General features: G+C 39.3%; 1 long non-coding RNA gene across 1 annotated transcript in view; it reads left to right on the top strand.

The window, feature by feature from the left end:
- Nucleotides 1-5,771: 5,771 nt before the first annotated feature.
- The window catches only part of LOC140951127 (uncharacterized), a 104,467-nt gene continuing 98,410 nt past the window's right edge, over nt 5,772-11,828 (top strand). The window contains exon 1 of the long non-coding RNA XR_012167250.1: nt 5,772-6,962. This is a non-coding gene — a long non-coding RNA (uncharacterized lncRNA). The remainder of the gene's footprint in view (nt 6,963-11,828) is intronic.

Here is an 11,828-nt window from a genome sequence, read left to right as displayed (position 1 = left end):
GACAGAAAATGTCGGTGTCACAGCGTTTTGGGCATCCCCGCGTTTTGGGCATCCCCATTCCCATATCCCTAGCGTTTCACCGGGGATGCCCAAAACACTGATCGCTTCGACTTTGCCTAAATTATTTCAGACTGGGGAAAAGTCGGGATTGTTAATCACGAATTTACGGCTGAATAGTGTAGATGCATGTTAGAATTATATCGTCTGAAACTTTTCGCCGGGTTTATTGCGCAGAAAAAAAACCCATAGGCAGTAAACGTTGGCTCAAAACATGACGAAACTGAAATTTACAACCGCATAACATCGCTTTGCTGTACAACGCTTCATTGTTTGCAAAGCTTCAATTTTATTTAATAGAACTGTTTACAAGCGAGAAATGCCGCAATCGCCGGCAGCTGCGATCATCTGATTCCAAACAGCCAAAAACAAGAATACTAAACAAAGCAATCAAAAGACAAACATGAATAAAACTGCGTTTTGCGGTGTCGAAATTCATAGCATGCATGACATTTGAGGCCTGTACAACTTAACCCCGCAGCGCTACTTGACTCACGAAAGATTGTCACAAAATTTATACAGAGGCCTCTTCAGGCCTCTTGCACCTACGAGACAGAAGAAATCTGTTGCCGTTTTGAGATGTAGTTGGAGCTTCTATTAAATCAATTCCGACCAATTGCCACACCTTGGGAACAACCTTCACAAAAAAAAAGTATTATCGCGGCCGGCGAGTCCAGAGAAAGGAGCAGAGTGGCACTCTTCGAAGACCCTCGCTTTCTCTTCCTCGGTGATAACAAGTCGTCGAAGCGCTGTGCCATCCTTCTCCTTGGCCACGTAGAACAAGGACTCTAATTTTGAGTCATACTCGAACTTTTTGACAAATTTTCGCAGAGTCGTTTTTTGCTTTGTAAAGCCTTCCGGATAAGCCTTCTTTTTAAGATACTGGAAAAGATTTCTATATTTAGCGGAAGCCATCTCTAAAACGTTTTCGATTTTCCCGCGAAATCCAGCATTTTTTTGGAGGGGATGACCAAAACACTAGGGATTTGGGCATCCCGGGAGGGTACCGGGGGATGCCCAAAACGCTGCAGTAATATGAGAAGGGGATGCCCGAAACGCTAGGGATATGGGAATGGGGATGCCCAAAACGCGGGGATGCCCAAAACGCTGTGACATCGGAAATTCCGGATGGAAGCTAAATGGTAAGGTCACTTTTCGGAAATTCCAACCGAAAATTGAGGAGTACGTTTTGAGGTAGTCCCTTCATTCCGGTTGGTACCAACCAAACGGAATGTTGCTTACCATTAACCAATTTCTTGTTCCTTCTCGGTTCCAGACTCACGCTACACAAATTTGCCCTTTTTTTTAATTCAAACCCTAATGGATGTGGCATTTCTACGGTAAACTGGTAAATCGCTTACCATTATGCTTTCGACACCCCAACCGGATTTTTCTGTCAAATGGTAAGCACCCCAGAGGGTGGGGTCAGGAGGAGTTGGCCCCCTCGGTATCGAAGGGGAATATATTTAGAGCACTTGTTTGCTACATTCAACACGAGTACGTGAAGCCAACTTTGCAAATAAAACCTATAGACTTCAACAAGTCGGGGTTCTAGCAGTAGACAGATGCCACAATAATAGAAGATGATGATGTAAAATGTAATGAAATTGACCGCTCGCCTAGACTGCGAGCAGTCTCTTATTTTTCTTTGCAAATTTACGAAAGCCAAGCACGCGAAACGCCCCCGCCCGGGGCAAGCGAGCCGCAATAAACGAGGGCGTAAACCTGAGAAGAAATAATAAGAGACTGTCTTTTCTCGTCTCGTCCTAAACCCTTGTTGTAACATAGCGTCGTGGTTTCCAATCGCGCTGGCTGAGATAATAACTAAACGGATTTTAAGAGAAAACGCGGACTGCAAGCAGTCTACGCTCGCCAAGTAACGCGTCCCCGAATTAAGGACAAGAATCGATGATAGCCAAATCAAACCTTTAAGAAAACGTGGGCAAAGCATTGTTAAGGTATATGTACATATTGGATCCAAATACATTTACGCCTTAAAAATACATAAACTGGCAACAAATAAAAAATGACTGCGAAAATGCATGGGACAGATCCAGGAAATTAAGAAAAAGCGCCGGGGGAGGGTAAGGGGAGCAAACGTTTCCAAAAGTAAGAACTGGTTTCCCATTTGTAATAACACACACCTTTCCCCAGCCTTTGACGTATTCAGTCCTAAAGGAGGGAGGGGTAAGAGAGAGAGTAGTTTCTCTCCTTTCGCTCTCTCCACTCCCCGTTTGACTTCTCTCTTTTTCTTCCCCCAGAAACGCCTGATACTCAGGATAGAGCGTCAATCACAAAAAAGATCAGGAGAGGAGAAGGGGACAATATCTCCTACTATCCCCCCCCCCCACTAAAGAGGCTAAAAATAGATGGGCTAATACGGCCTACGTGCTTTAAGGAATATAGGAACATAATATTCTACTTATTGGACGTAATTAAGAACTATAAAGCAGCTTTTTTGTTTTTCGCAAATGCGCTTAAGTCAATTTTTCCAATCTATTTCAATTTTTTTCTCGCTCCCTTCTTTTTTCATTTGCCTTTCTTTTTATAGCCAGTTTTGTTGCCCACTTTATCGTCTTTCGTTCTCACTATGTTTTCGCTGTCTTTCTTTCCAACAAAGAGAGAAATTTAATCTGTAAGTAGTCGGGTAAATAACAAAATTGGCACTGGATTTTCTTCCCCTGATCCAGGTCTACTAAAGATCCGACGGACCCTCGCAGGTTTGTCGTTGTGGTTTTACCTCCACAAGTATTTTTCCCCAAATGTCAAGATTGGTCAAAATGAGCTAAATGAGGTATCAGGGGAAAGCTCTATGGTTGCCGATTTTGCTTATTACCACCTCAATAACTTAAGTGCAGGAGTAATAGTATGCATGGGTCCATATGGTTCCAAAACGACCAAAGCGGACGACAAAGAGTATAGCGAGCTGAGACTAGTTGACCTACAATTGTAGTCGCCGAAACAATAGCTGATTTGTTGTATGACCAAGCCATTAAAATGTATTATAATATGGCTTTGTTTATGAGTGTTTGTTAAAAGAGAATCTAGCGCCCACCGGATACAAATAAAGGTATAGAGTAGAGGGTAAATGTTCCTGTTTTTCCGAGAAAGATTCGATATAACTTTCTGTTCAAAGTTCAATTTCTCCCGATTTACCTAGCTTATACTAAAAGGTTTGTAACATAAAAGAATTCTTTCCACATCAAAACAGATGCCTTTTTGCCAATACAATGCTCTTTTGTTCCTTTGATGCAAGATATCGCGTGATCAATAGCCTTTTCAAGTGCCTCATTTCCAGACGTTGACGTCATTGATTATTAAGTAGCCGCACCCTGATATAAGCGTCCACTCGATCGCCCCACATCTTCTGAACCAAACATCTACTTAACAGCTCTCAAAAACAGGTTTGTTTCTTTGGATTTGACACATTCACAAATAACTATGCGGTGTGTAGCAGTCTTTGCCAAGAAAGTCAATTGTGTGTGTGTAAACTGTCTACATATCCTTTGCATACTCAGTGATCATGCACGCATTGCAGGATCAGTTATGTGTATGCCGCTTGGTACAAGTTACGTTTTATAGCATAACTTCCACCCAGTATGAATAGCAATGATCCGCCGGAAAATGCGAGTTTGATTTCTGCGATGGAAGGGAAATGTCTGATAATTCACATCAAATTTCGCTTCAATATCTCCCTTGTCTGGCGTGTTAACTGGCTGTGTAAAGGGGAAGGGAAAGAGGCGTCCGTAAAGGTATTAGATTAGTACTTAATCTTCCATTTCCTCAATTTTGGATTTATTAGATCATGGGTACTTTCTATCGATAACAAAATCAGACTTTTTTTACGGCTTTTTCTGCGCACATAAATTAACAGACTTTATTAAGATGAAATATTTCGTCCATAAATAGTCCTGTAACAATGGACCGTTCAAGAGCTGTGAACGTGAAAGCATGAACGGTATGTACGTAAATTGTCATCAGGTCAAAAATTATCAGACTGCGGTTTCGCCTCAGGCCATTTGTCCTTAGCCTCTACAATGTAGTGGAGTGAACCCATTGCAGCATTACTGATTGGACTTAAATAACATAGAACTGCTGTGATTCCTGGCTAACTCTGTTTCGCTAACATCGCGTGACTTCTGGAGATGATCGCGAGTTTTCAAAGATTCTGGTGAACTATCCTATGGTATTGGACTCCACCCACTACACAATACTATGGTTCTCTCATACCTTCAATCAGATTTTATTTCTCAGTGTCTTCACGTATGTACTCTTTATTTCAAGTTGGAAACGAATTTTCTGCGCGAAAAATGAGTGGTAAATTAACCAGTTTAGAACTGATCAACTAACACCGTGTTTACATGGAGTGGGGGACCCCGGTCTAGTGGGGTTGGTTTCTTTTGTTTTCACGCTCTGGGGGACACAAAACAAAAGAAACCTACCCCACTAAACCGGGGTCCCCCACTCCACGTAAACAGGGTCTAAATAGGCGAACTCGAGAATGTATGGGATACTTTTAATTTCACGACATCACGTGAATACATGGTATCGATATAATGTCCCTCAGAATAAGCAAATCCGCGTTTGCATGGAACGTAACAATGACAAAATGAAGCACAATGGACAAGTCTACACCAAATTGCTTTGTTGTAAAGTCGCGTGATTCTGTGTAAATTCCAATAGTGTGTTTCCTTGTCACATCAAGATTCGTAATTAAATCTGTAAATCAACATGATTCAATTAACTTATAGATTTTCAATCATGGTCAATTACGACACAGGAAGTATCGGGTGTCTTAAAAGGACCTTTAAAAGTTAAGCCATCCGCTCTATTTTTAGTCAGACTTCCTCATAAAGTTAGTTGGTTCATATCACCTAGCATTTCTCATATCCATTTAGTTCTACAAGGTCGGCAGACTTTCTGAAGTTCGACTGTCCACGTAGAAGACTTGTAAGGTGAAATATGTCGCCAATGAATACGATAATCGATAGTTAAAAGGGCATGAAAGCAAGCCGATATTAAACAGCGAGTCACCTACTCTCAACGCAATCCAAGGCGATAGTTCTTTCGTTCACATCAGTATTTTTTCTTCCAACTTTAGTGTCTCAGCGAATTTAAAGTTTATTCCAAGCTGAAAAGGAATTTGTCAAAAAAGAGAAACCTCATCTTTGAACTCGCGAAGGTTTGATGTTAACGACAGCGTTAGCCTGCGAGCAAGCTCTCCTATTTGGGTAAGCGAAGTGAGCCTCGCGAGAACGCGCGAGCGAGGAGGCTTCGCCGCTCGCTCGCGCGTTCTCGCGAGACCCGCTTCACTCGCCCAAATAGGAGAGCTTGCTCGCAGGCTACGACAGCGTCGTGTCTTGACATTAAATACAGCAAAAACAAAATATAACCAAACGAACTGATGTAGTTATAATTCGCGTAACATCGTCGTATTCCATTGTCGTATTAAGAGTCTTCTCAAACTATACAAATCAACCTAGACCCCTTCTACATAAAAATGTAAAATGATTTCTTTTAGTCATAATCAATGACTGCTTTTTTCAGAGGAAAGGAATCACGTTAGTTCGCCCTAAGCAAAATCACCTCTGAGTAATAATCTTAGTCTACAATTAAATGAATCGATAACTCTATATCTGAACAAAATCAAGACTAGCGACTTCTATACGTTATTATGCACAAAAATCCACACAACAGGTCATTCTGGGCGACAGAGATGGAGCAAAGATCTTTCCTTGGATGAAGATAAATGGGAAAAAATATTCACCTCCCTAAAAACCGTCTGTAGAGAGACCAAATTAAAGGAATTTCAATATAAATTAATCCACCGAATTGTAGTCACCAAAAAGGAACTTTACCGCTATGGAATCAAGGAAGATGATGAATGTATATATTGTGGTGAAAAAGACTCTATTAATCATACTTTTAGAGATTGTCATTTCGTCAAGATTTTCATTCAACGGGTTATCAACTGGTTCAATATAGAAAACCAGATCAATTTCAACCCATCTAGCGAAGAAAGACTGTTCGGCATCCTCTCGGACTTACATGAAAAGGTACTAGTAAGGAAATTCAATTATACCATGTCGTTTATGAGATACTACATCTACGCCAACAAACTACACAACAAACCAATTCTCCTCCAAGACTTCGTTGGTAAAATGATAATTAAATACAGAATTGAAAAGCTATAAAATAGACATGAAAAATAACTCCTCTGACCTACTAACTATTTTTTTTTTTTTTTTTTTTTTTTTTTTTTTTTGTGTGTGTGTGTGTTTATGTGGGTGTGTGTGTGCGTGTGATGTACTAGAATTGTAAGTAGTGTAACCATTGTAATTATTAGTAGTACGAGCATCGTATGGATGGTATTGTCAGTATAGCCAATATTGTAAATAGTGCAAGTATAGTGAATATTACTAGTAGTATTTAGTTTTCAGTAGTGTTTAGTACTGTAAACATTTAATATATGTCTGTAAGGCAAAAAATAAATAAAAATAAATAAAAATAAAAAAATAAAAAAAAATCACCTCTGACATTCGTTTTCTCTTCCGACTTCATCCAAGAGTTAACCAAATCACTTCTTAAGGTTTGTTTTAGATTTATTTACTTACATTTTAATGAATTTAGAGCTCGCTTGCTTCAGGGCAACTTTTGTTTGGAGTCGTACTTTGCCCCCTTTTTGCTAGCTGCGTATTCTTGCGATCACAATGCGTATAAAAATTCTATTTCTCCGCTTAGAGCCTAACAAATCTCCTTGGTTACTTCACAACACTTAGGCCACACCTTAGAGACGCGGACGCTTCGTACGACTTCCTTCAACCTCCTTTGTGTTTTTAAGCAACTGAAGCAAGTTCCTTTTTTATCTTTAGTTTAACGCTGTAAACATCTGCACTTGGAAAGAGGTACTTTCTACATTTTTTTGGTTTTTAATAACAAAGGATAATTGAACCAGAGCAGCCTCTATAACTGCATGCATGGAGAATCATGGCGCAATCGATCGGTGTCCTTCTGTACACATTTTCTGATCTATAAAATTTTCAAATAGAAACTTAACTTAGGTTAAGTTTACATCTCACTTTCTATAAAATTTGCCTTTACTCAGTGCAATCGAGTAAGTAATATCAGGATCTTCACTTGTGAAATTCATATCAGAGGTTGCGTTTATGAGCGCGTTGCTTATAAATATTTTCAATTTTCCCTTATTTGTTTTACGTTTTTGCTCTTCGGTTCACTAGCAATGATTTCAGTGTGTTTCCTGTAATCTGCTGTATGTAGAAGTTCGCATCATCGATCATGGTATGATTCTTTACTTTCTTATTGATTCCTTTTGAAAACGTACATTTTTAAGGCCGCAAAATGCGAGTTTGATTAGTGCGATCGAAGGGAAATGTCTGGTAATCCACATCATCAAATTTCACTTCAATACCTCCCTTGTCTGGCGTGTTAACTTGCTGTGTAACGGGGAAGGGAAAGCGGCGTCCGTAAAGGTATTAGATTGGTACTCGATCTTCCATTTCCTCAATTTTGGATTTATTAGATCATGGGCACTTTATATCGATAACAAAATCAGAATTTTTTTACGGCTTTTTCTGCGCACATAAATTAACATAAATAGACTTTATTAAGATGAAATATTTCGTCCATAAATAGTCCTGTAACAATGGACCGTTCAAGAGCTGTGAACGTGAAGGCATGAACGGTATGTACGTAAATTGTCATCAGGTCAAAAATTATCAGACTGCGGTTTCGCGTCAGGCCATTTGTCCTTAACCTCTACAATGTAGTGGAGTGAACCCATTGCAGCATTACTGATTGGACTTAAATAACATAGAACTGCTGTGATTCCCGGCTGACTCTGTTTCGATAACATCGCGTGACTTCTGGAGAAGATCGCGAGTTTTTAAAGATTCTGATGAACTATCCTATGGTATTGGACTCCACCCACTCTACAATACTATGGTTCTCTCATGCCTTCAATCAGATTTTCTCTCTCGGTGTCTTCACGTATGTACACTTTATTTCAAGTTGGAAACGAATTTTCTGCGCGAAAAATGAGTAGCAAGTTAAATTAACCAGTTTAGAACTGATCAACTAAATCGGCGATATAATGTCTCTTAGAATAGGTAAACCCGCAGCGTTTGTATGGAATGTAACAATGACAAAATGAAGCACAATGGACAGGTCTACACCAAATTGCTTTGTTGTAAAGTCGCGTGATTCCTGTGTAAATTCCAGTAGTGTGTTTCCTTGTCACATCAAGATTCGTAATTAAATCTGTAAATCAACATGATTCAGTTAACTTATGGATTTTCAATCATGGTCAATTACGACACAGGAAGTATCGGGTGTCTTAAAAGGATCTTTAAAAGTTAAGCCATCCGCTCTATTTTTAGTCAGACTTCCTCAAAGCCTTGGTAAAGTTAGTTGGTTCATATCACCTAGCATTTCTCATATCCATTTAGTTCTACAAGGTCAGCAGAGTTTCTGAAGTTCGACTGTCCACGTAGAAGACTTGTAAGCCGAAATATGTCGCCAATGAATACGATAATCGATAGTTAAAAGGGCATGAATGCAAGCGGATATTAAACAGCGAGTCACCTACTCTCAACGCAATCCAAGGCGATAGTTCTCTCGTTCACATCAGTATTTTTTTCTTCCACCTTTAGTGTCTCAGCGAATTTAAAGTTTATTTCAAGCTGAAAAGGAATTTGTTAAAAAAGAGAAACCTCATCATTGAACTCGAGAAGGTTTGATGTTAACGACAGCGTCGTGTCTTGACATTAAATACAGCAAAAACAAAATATAACCAAACGAACTGAAGTAGTTATAATTTGCGTAACATCCTCATATTCCATTGTCGTATTAAGAGTCTTCTTAAACAAATCAACCTAAACCCCTTCTACATAGAAATGTAAAATGATTTCTTTTAGTCATAATCAATGACTGCTTTTTTCATAGGAAAGGAATTGCGTTAGTTCGCTCTAAGCAAAATCACCTCTGAGCTTCGTTTTCTCTTCCGACTTCATCCAAGAGTTAACCAAATCACTTCTTAAGGTTTGTTTTAGATTTTCATCTACTTACATTTTAATAAATTTAGAGCTCACTTGCTTCAGGGCAGCTCTTGTTTGGAGTTGTACTTTGCCCCCTTTTTGTGAGCTGCGTATTCTTGCGACCACAACGCGTATAAAAATTCAATTTCTTCGCTTAGAGCCCAACAAATCTCCTTGGTTACTTCACAACACTTAGGCCACACCTTAGAGACGCGCACACTTAGAGCAATCGAGTAAGTAATATCAGGATCTTCATAGCCTGTGAGCAAGCTCTCCTATTTGGGCGAGTGAAGCGGGTCTCGCGAGAACGCGCGAGCGAGCGGCGAAGCCGCAAGGGGCCGGCGAAAGGAGAGCTTGCAACCATCCCTTACAAATTTTCATTTGTACTTCGCCCAGACGAAGGGAAATACCATTGGCTGAAAAATGACGTTCCGGAAATCAAAGTTGATTGATAACAGGCTAAGCTGGCACCCGCTTCGTCTGTGTGTCAAATTTGGTTCTCAGGGGATCAGATTGGTACCGAGAACTTGTTTCAGCCCTCAAAGCAGACGGGCTCGTTTGATGTAATTCTCGTAAAGAGAATATTGCGAGCCGAGGATAAGTCGGATCGAGTTTGTAGTTCTTGTGGAACGAAATGAAAACCCTTCATCACTGAGTTGTATTCGTTTGTGTCAATCACCTTCGTCCTTGTTTAGTTCGGAAAACCGGGAGAGTGAAAGTGAAGAGTGATTCAAGCGCTGTTTTCCAACATCGGTTTCTTCGCCCGGTTGAATTCTACTAGGTAGAAAAATTCAGACACATGTAATTGACAGTGTAACTGTGTAGCGTGACCGTAAAGAAGAAAAAGAGAAAGAGTTGGAAGCAACTGGAGTAAATTCAAAAAACAAATTAAATTAAATTAAATTAAAATAAAATAAAATAAAATTAAATTAATTAAATTAAATTAAATTAAATTAAATTAAAAAAACACGCGATTTAAAAATCGCGTGTTTTTGAAGGTGTATATTTCAGCTCTGAGAAATTAGAGTTGAATTCCTGCTATTCCATTTTAGAATCATTTCTATGCCTGTAATGTACAAAAACGCTCGTTATATGTTTTGATATGAGTGAATGAAGATCAACAATTTGTTTCAGGGAAAAGATAACTGCAAGGCCCCTTATTCAAGCAGCACTTGACTCAAATCAAGGACCTCTGTATAAATTATTGTCACCCTGCTAATCTCTGCTCCGAATTGAATCACGTCTTCTCTCAGTTTGTACGTGGAGAATAATACAGGTCTGTTCTTTTCTTAACATTCTAAATTTTTACAAAAAGTAGCAAGTCTCAACGATGGCGATTAACCCTTCCTTCAGTATGCACTTGCAGCATTTCCCAAATAAGAAAGTCAATTTGTTTGCTTTGGGATTCAGGAAACTCGTTTTGAATTTTCCATCGCAGATCGGGATACAAGTGAGTGATCGTGACTCGTGACTTTATTTAAGGGTTTTTGACGAGCGCTATTTAAAATTCGCCACATAAAACTAAAATTATTCTGCAATTCCTCCACTCAGCCGAAATATTTTGCAGGTCAACCGAGCGGGCACTGGGACTATTCGATAGACAGCTCAGTTTGCAGAAGTGCCAGTCAGTTTTCTTTCACTTGGTTTTTGAAGGTAAGTGGACCCGTAGTCACTGTTCAATTAAGTTCTAAAGAAAACTAAAACGAGAGATGTTCAGTTCCATGGTTAACATGTGCAGATTGCCTGGCAAACAATTGTAGCTGATTAACGAACTGTGTTCTTGCTTTTAGATCTACTATTTGTGCATGTGATAGTGAATACTGTAAGTGACATCGGCCGAGTCAGATGTGAAAAATATTGTGAAAAGGTAACTTATTACTCAAAGCTTTAGTTTACTTTTGGTAAAGTCATATGATTCTTAAATATATTTGTTAAGAGAATTTTCCCTTTTACAAAGCATCATGTATGACTTCTACACATTTTATACACATTGTGACGTCACGGCGGCCATCCGATTTCTCTCCTTTGGGAAGTAAACTCTATTTTCATGTAAATTCTGCGACAAAAATTTATATTGTTTTGACCTTCAACAAGGCCGCCTTCTCACGAGGTTGCAAACCAAGAATTACTTCATATTTAATTGCTGGTTCAATAATTGACCTCTTACCATGCCACAGCAGGCGTACCCTCCCCCTGGGATTTGCAGTTTTTTTGGTTCTTGGTTGTCTACTCCCCACCCCCGGGCATGCAGAAAGAGATAATTCTCCATCCCAGAGCTAACACTCAGTAAACGTGCATACAAAGCCTTTGAGTGAGAAGCAAAGTTTGTCTGAGTCATGCGGGGGGTCCTATCAGACGTAGACTATTTTTAAAATCTGTGCGCAGCACTATTGATGACCTTGGTTATGTGGTGGGTTTTTTATCTGGCTGCAAAAAATCTGAGCTTAGACTATCATGTTCAACCCTTTTGAGGCTTCTAACAGTGTAAAAGATTAAGAGAGTTTTATTGTTGAGTGCATTATTTGTTTATTTTACAGTGTAATCGTGATTTTTCAATACTTGTGGGGACAAGGAAGTTGGTTAACAGTTTACTGGGAGATTCAAAACAGCAGGTATAAACCTACATTTGTTACTGACAATTGCAATAATTATTATCAAGAGGTTTAAAAACTATTGGTTTGAGAAATAGGCCTCTTGTATTATGTAATATGTCATGTA

This window comes from Porites lutea, chromosome 10, assembly GCF_958299795.1.
Source record: "Porites lutea chromosome 10, jaPorLute2.1, whole genome shotgun sequence".
In the NCBI taxonomy this organism is placed as follows: domain Eukaryota; kingdom Metazoa; phylum Cnidaria; class Anthozoa; order Scleractinia; family Poritidae; genus Porites; species Porites lutea.
The sequence above is the reverse complement of the archived record's forward strand: the minus strand, read 5'-3'. Positions and strand labels throughout refer to the sequence as shown.